At 42.4% G+C, this 7,351-nt stretch overlaps 1 pseudogene; it reads left to right on the forward strand.

Annotated features, from left to right (window-relative positions):
• The first annotated feature begins 708 nt into the window (after positions 1–708).
• LOC126606808 (uncharacterized methyltransferase At1g78140, chloroplastic-like) lies at positions 709–4,385 on the forward strand (annotated as a pseudogene).
• Positions 4,386–7,351: the final 2,966 nt, after the last annotated feature.

Genomic DNA, 7,351 nt, shown 5'->3' on the forward strand with positions numbered 1-7,351 from the left:
TGTAATAAAGAAAGGGGCAAATATGTAATAAGTGAGGAGCCATTATTCTATAAAGGTACTCCTCACCCTCACAATTAGAAGAGGCCATTTCCTTAGGCCATGGGAAGAGTTCTCTCACCCTCAGAAGCTCTCTTCCTCACTCCCTTCACCTCTCAGAGAAATACAATAATTAGTGTGGACGTAGCCCAAACCTTAGGATGAACCACGATACATCTTGTGTTACTTACTTTCTTGCAGATTCACAGTCGGATTTACCTTGTTCCAAGACCCCTCCAGTTTTGTGCATCAACATTTGGCGTCGTCTATGGGAAACGACATAAAAAACTATGTTGATTCTCTTCCATTTTTTCATCAAATCTCACACTATCCACCGTGAATCGGCAGAAACACCAAACCAAAATCCCAGTCCCATCTCTCTCTCTTCAACCCTGAGAACATGTCCACCTTCTTTCGGTGTCCGATATCTCTCAACATCATGAAATCCCCTGTTAGCATCTGCACCGGCATCACCTACGACCGCTCCAGCATCCAGCGCTGGCTCTATGACGGCAACAACACCTTCCCTGCCACCATGCAACTCCCATATACCAAAGACTTGCTCCCTAACTGCAACTTGCAGTGCCTCATCCAGATCTGGTCCGACTCCTTCCGCCTCCCCCCACGCAACTCCACCTCCTTCTTGCCACCCTCTTCACCCTTCCAACCACCACACACCAAAACAGAGCGATCATGGAGACGGTGGTCAGTAACCTCTGCTCCCCGTTTCTTCTGAGTCAACTCGATAATTTAAGGCCTTGTCTTCTCAAGCTTAAGACCTCTGCCATTTCACCGGTTTTCAAGTGCTGTTTCGCGGCAGCAATCAAAGTTTGGCTGCTGCTTCGGGTGCCGTCGTCGAAGTCGAGCTAATCGAACCAATTATGGTGCAAAATGATGGCATCAGCAGCACCAACATTTTAGCTGGTCCGATATGCTACGATCCATTTTCAAGTTCCAGTGATCCGGGCTTATTTGTTGAGTCTGCTTCTGGGTCTAGTTTTCAATGTGGCACTTGTAAGAAGACATACTTTGGTAATGAAACACATATTGAACTGACAACAGCAAGCAGCGCCAAGAACTATGGTGAATCAATGCCCGTTGCCATAGAAATGTTTAGGACTCCATTGGTATTGTACCTCTATGAAAAGGGCTGGCGTCAAAGCTTTACTGTATGGGGTGGATTTCCTGGCCCAGAGAAAGAGTTTAAGTTGACTAAGGATTTCTTAAAGCCAGTCTTGGGTGGTGGAAATATCATTGATGCAAGTTGTTGGAGTGGGATGTTTTCTAGACTTTTCGCTAAGAGTGGATTGTTTTCTCTTGTTGTTGCTTTGGACTACTCAGAGAACATGTTGAATGAGTGTTATGGATTCATTCAGCAGGAAGAGAACTTCCCCAAAGAGAACATGATCCTAGTCAGAGCTGATATTTCTCAGCTTCCCTTTGCTACTGGTTTTGTGGATACAGTGCATGCTGGTGTTGCCATACATTGTTGGCCTTCACCATCAATAGCTGAAATGAAAAGAAAAAACAACGGACGTCTAGAGAAAGCAAAAGCAAAAATAAGACGCATTGGAAAAAGAAGAAACAAAAGGCAAATGAGGTCTGGAGAAAGCAAAAGCAAAAATAAGACGCAGTGGAAATAAAAGAAACAAAAGGCAAAGGAGGTCTGGGGAAAGCAAAAGCAAAAAAAAAAAAAAGACTCAGTGAACAAAGAGAAAAGTAAAAGGAAAGCAGAAAGCAAAAGAGAGGCTTTCCTCTGCGAGAGCACATGGGGACACTGCAAAAGCAAGGAATAAACACCCTATCAGAATGATGTGATTTTTCTTTTCTTATTTTTGAATGATGTATTTTTTATCTATCGCAGACATCTGTATAAACCCCATCAGAGGGTAATAAAAAAAATTATAAAAAAAAAACAGCAAGCCTAAAATAATGGGCTTGAAGGTTATGTGAAGGGCGAAGGCCCATATGCCTAAAAGAGCCAAGCCCTCTATTACCACCAACCAGGTGATTAAAAGCACGTCCAGTACTACAAAAAATTAGTCGGCAGCCTGCCGCTATTACCACCAACCAGGTGATCCAAAGAGCGCCCAGTACTCCAAAATTATTCAGCAGCCCACCACTATTATCACCAACCAGGTGATCAAAAGTACGCCCAGTACTCCAAATTTATTCGGCACTTTGCCGCTATTATCACCAACCAGGTGATCAAAAGTACGCCTAGTACTCTAAAATTATTCGGCAGCCTGCCGCTATTATCACCAACCAGGTGACCAAAAGTACGCCCAGTACTTCAAATTATACATGAGCATTACTCATGTCAATCATACATAAACATTCATGAGCATCACTCATGTCAACATTCATGAGCATCACTCATGTCAACATCCATTAGCATCACTTATGTCAATCAACATAAATATTCATGAGCATCACTCAAGTCAATCAGCTTCAAAAGCTTCATTTACAGGGCTCTAGCTTCGAAAGCTTCATTTACAAGAGCTCCAGCTTCAAAAGCTTCATTTACAGAGCTCTAGCTTCAAAAGTTTCATTTATAGAGCTCTAGCTTCGAAAGCTTGATTTACAAGAGCTCCAGCTTCAAAAGCTTCATTTACAAAAGCTTTAGCTTCAAAATCTTCATTAACAGAGCTCTAGCTTCAAAAGCTTCATTTACAAAAGCTCTAGCTTCAAAAACTTCATTTACAGAGCTACAGCTTCAAAGCTTCACTTACAAAGCTTCACCTACAAAGCTTCAGTGTAGGGTATACAAATACCACCTCCGAACAACTGCCACTTCGGCCCATACATGGATTCAATTTGAAGTCTCCAACCAACATACTCTATTGACCGAAGACTTGGGGGACTACACTATACACCATTTATTGGGCCTCAACTGGGCCTCATGAAAACTACAAAATACTTAGGGGACTCTAGCCTATCACTTATGTATTGAGCAGCGATCCTTTATTTTATAAAAAGGACTCCCTCACTTTCATTAGAGAGCACTCATGAAAAATACTTGAGGGACTCTAGCCCATCACTTATGTATTGAGGAACGAGCCTTTATTCTATAAAAAGGGACTTCCTCACCATCATTAGAGAGCATCAACTCTAGCCCATCATTCATGTATTGAGAAGCGAGCCCTTATTCTATAAAAGAGACTCCCTTACCTTCAACACCATAAGCCGAGCCAACCAAGGCAACATAAGCCACAAGCCGAGCAGCCTCGCAGCATGTGCTACTTCTAATTGAGCATCATTTCAGATTGAGCACCGCCTCATATCGAGCATCAGTTCAAGACAACATCTAGTTGCTTCGACCCACACATGGATTGAATTTCAAGTCTCCAGCCAAAAGACTCTCTTGACTGAAGACTTGAGGGACTATTATTTATACCATACTTAGGGCCTCCGTATTCAGATCTCGTACAAATAGTCGGGGGACTTAAATGTAATTATGTAATAAAGGAAAGGGTAAATATGTAATAAGTGAAGAGCCCTTATTCTATAAAATGACTCATCACCCTCACAATTAGAGGAGGCCATTTTCTTAGGCCATGGGAAGAGTTCTCTCACCTTCAGAAGCTCTCTCTCTCACTCCCCTCACCTCTCAGAGAAATACAATAATCAGTGTGGATGTAGCCCAAACCACGATACATCTTGTGTTATTTACTTTCTTACAGATTCACGGTCGGATTTACGTTGTTCTAAGACCCCTCCGGTTTTGTGCATCAACAGGTGTAAATATAATATGGGTGGGTATAACACCACTCTATTTTAAAATATCTAGCCCAAAGTGAAAATTTACGAAAATACCCTTCCGTTCCGTAAATTCCAAGACGGGTTGTTACAGTTGAGTCACTATTGATGAGTTCGATGAGCCACTAGCTTAAAACGAATCGGATCATGACCAGATGATGAGGCTATCTACTTATGTAAGTGTTACTTTGTCATTTCCTTTCCCCTATTTTTCCTTCGTCTTCATTTTCTCTTGGCACTAATGATCATGTTATATAGGTTATGACCGAGTACGACAATAGACTACGAGAGGTCAAGCGATACAAGGCGAAGTTTCAAGAGAACAAGCACCTTGTGGTGATGCTAGAAAGAGGAGCAAAGCTTGGATTGAAGCCGTCCAGCTCAAAGACCAAACCTTAGAGAGGTTGAAGAGGTGAAATGATGAGAACTTACTACTCAAAAAGCAGTTAGAGACGACTATCCTCGAGGCTTCCAAGGTCAGAGGGGAGTGGGATAGTGCCCTGGCTGAGGTTGTTGAGCTGAAGAATAGTCTCCTAATTGAGAGGAAAGCTACTGTGCAGGAGTACTTGGGCACCCAGGCCATCCGCTAGGTCATCAGGCCTCACTGTGCTGAGGAGATTCTGTTGTTTAAGAAAAGAAAATGGATGGCCATTCTTGAGCGATACCACGACGGAGGCATCATCGACAAGTACCGTAAGAAGATGGAGAAGCATGAACAAAATGGTGAACCATTCGTCTTTGAACTCGATCCTAGTAGTGATAAGGAGTCTGAGGATGGTGCCAGTGCTGATGAGCAGACTTAGCAAGGTAAGGATGGTCCCGGAGATGCTAAGGATGACAGTGATGGTGATGGAGTTGAAACGCAACATGATGTTATCGAGAGTTCATCCTTAGATGAGGATGATTCGTAGTGCCTTCACTTCCTACATGCACTAGTTTGTTATATGTATGATGTGTGTCAAGTTAAGTGCCTGAAGGCTTTTTATTTATGGATGCTTACGACATTGCATTATTTATTTTGATGTTACATGCCAAGTATTTGCACTATTATATATGAATGATTGGCTATGTTCGAATGGATCATTTGTTGAGATATAACCCATGACTTGGGTATAATTGAATGAATAAACTTTGAAGATGTTTGTTTATTTGCGTAGTCTTCTTGACAAGATACTTAGACTTTATTTCATGTTAAAAACATTCATGTTGAAGCTTCGAACTCTAGTATGCGGTGTCATTTAAGTTGAGGTTTTGAGTTAGGATTTTATTAGGTCAGGGTGAGACCAAGTGTTTCAGTGCTAGGAATGTAAAAAAGTTAGACGAAGTTGTCTGAATCACCTCTTTTATTAAGTTCATGCCAAATGGCCTTCATTACAAAAGAGTCGAACGGCTATTTCAACGCTTATAGAATGTGAGTTTACTTGTAATAGTACTTTAGGTGATTAGCATTCCATGAATGGCCAAGAGTCTTGCCATCAAAACTTCTGAGTTTGTAGGAGTTAAGGTGACTGATGCCAACAACTTCAAATGGTTCATCCTAATTTAGACTAAGTGTGTCTTCACTCAAGACCTATCACAGAGTAGTCTTTTCTTCAATACCCAGTCCCCCAATTTGAAATAGCAAGGCTTGACCCTGGAGTCATTGTAGTCGGAGACACGCTGCTTGTAAGCGATGTTCCTTAAGTGAGCCTGGTCCCTATGTTCCTCGACTAGATCTAAGTTAAGTGTGAGATGTTTGTCATTTTCACTTTACATGTAGTTCTTAACTCGGTATGTTGCTTGCTCAAGCTCAACTGGGACAGCTGCCTCTGTACTGAAGGTAAGTGAGAATGGAGTTTCTTCTGTTGAAGTTCGATACGAAGTTCGGTATAACCAAAGAACTTAGGGTACAAGTTCTGGCTAACAACCTTTAGCCTTGTCCAAACTAGTCTTCAAGGTACGCTTAATTATCTTGTTGATTGTAACATCTCACATCGCCTAGGGGAGAGGATCCTGTAAGCATTATATGTATATTCCCATCTTTACTTAGCACAAGGCCTTTTGGGAGCTCACTGGCTTCGAGTTCCATCGAAACTCCTAAGTTAAGTGAGTTCGTGCGAGAGCAATCCCATGATGGGTGACCTACTGGGAAGTTCTCGTGTGAGTTCCTATAAACAAAACCGTGAGGGCGTGGTTGAGGCCCATAGAGGACAATATTGTGTTAAGGTAGAGTCAAGTCCGGGATGTGGTGGGGGCTCGGGCCAGGATGTGACAATTTGGTATCAGAGCCAATCCCTGGTTGTAAGTGTGCCAACGAGGACGTCGGGCCCCTAAAGGGGGTGGATTATAACATCTGACATCATCCAGGGGAGTGGATCATGTAAGCCTTATATGTATATTCCCATCTCTACCTAGCACGAGGCTTTTTGGGAGCTCACTGGTTTTGGGTTCCATTGAAACTTCGAAGTTAAGCGAGTTCGCGATAGACCAATCCCATGATGGGTGACCCACTGGGAAATTCCCATGTGAGTTCTTAGAAACAAAACCGTGAGGGCGTGGACTGGGCCCAAAGAGGACAATATCATGCTACAACGGAGTCGAGCTCGAGATATGGTGGGGGCCCAGGCCGGAATGTGACATTGATGGCCTCAACTTGTCTATTAGCTTGAGGATGAACTAGGGAGGCGAAACATAAGTTAATGTTGAACTTAGAGCAGAAAATCTTTAACTTCTTGTTGTTAAACTGTCGCCCATTGTCAGTGATAATTGCATTAGGAATGCCAAATCTGCAAATGATGTTATTCCATACGAAGTCTTTTATCTTTGCCTCAATAATGGTTGCCAAAGGTTCTACTTTTGCCTACTTTGCGAAGTAGTCAACTACAATAATCGCATAACGAACCTTACCCTTCCCTGCAGGCATTGAACCGATCAAATTAAGTATACACTGGGCGTAGGGCCAATGGCTGATCATATAAGTGAAAGACGAATGAGGGGAGTGGGGAATAGTTGCGTAGCATTGACACTTGTCACATGAGTGAGATATTTTGATGGCATCCTGGTGAAGTGTTGGCCAATAATATCCCTGGTGAAAAGCTTTGTGGTCTAAGGACATAGATCCAGCATGATCTCTGCAGACTCCCACATGTATTCGAAGGATAATTTCCTCAACAACTATAAGACACCTCAAGTATAGAAGGGTAAAAACTCGCTTGTAGAGTTGGTCATTGATGATTAGGTAGCGAATAGACTTGTATTAAATTTGCTTAGCTTGGACTTTATCATCTGGAAGGGTGTCATGAGTAAGGAATTTATAAATCGGGGTGATCTAACTATCCTTCTGTTTTAAATTGCACACTTCCATGGCCATGGTGTTTGGTGTTGCCAACAACTCGACATGAATGTTTCTTCCAATCTCGTCTTCCACTGCTAAGGTGAGGCGAGCCAAGACGTCTGCATGATTGTTTACTGCTCAAGGGACTTGGGTAATCTGGTAGTGGAAGTGTTTGAGCAAAAGTTGTGCTTACGTAAGATATACTGCCATGAAGTTATCCTTAGCATCAAAGTTGTTTGTGAC

Source organism: Malus sylvestris, chromosome 1 (genome assembly GCF_916048215.2).
Source record: "Malus sylvestris chromosome 1, drMalSylv7.2, whole genome shotgun sequence".
NCBI classification, from domain to species: domain Eukaryota; kingdom Viridiplantae; phylum Streptophyta; class Magnoliopsida; order Rosales; family Rosaceae; genus Malus; species Malus sylvestris.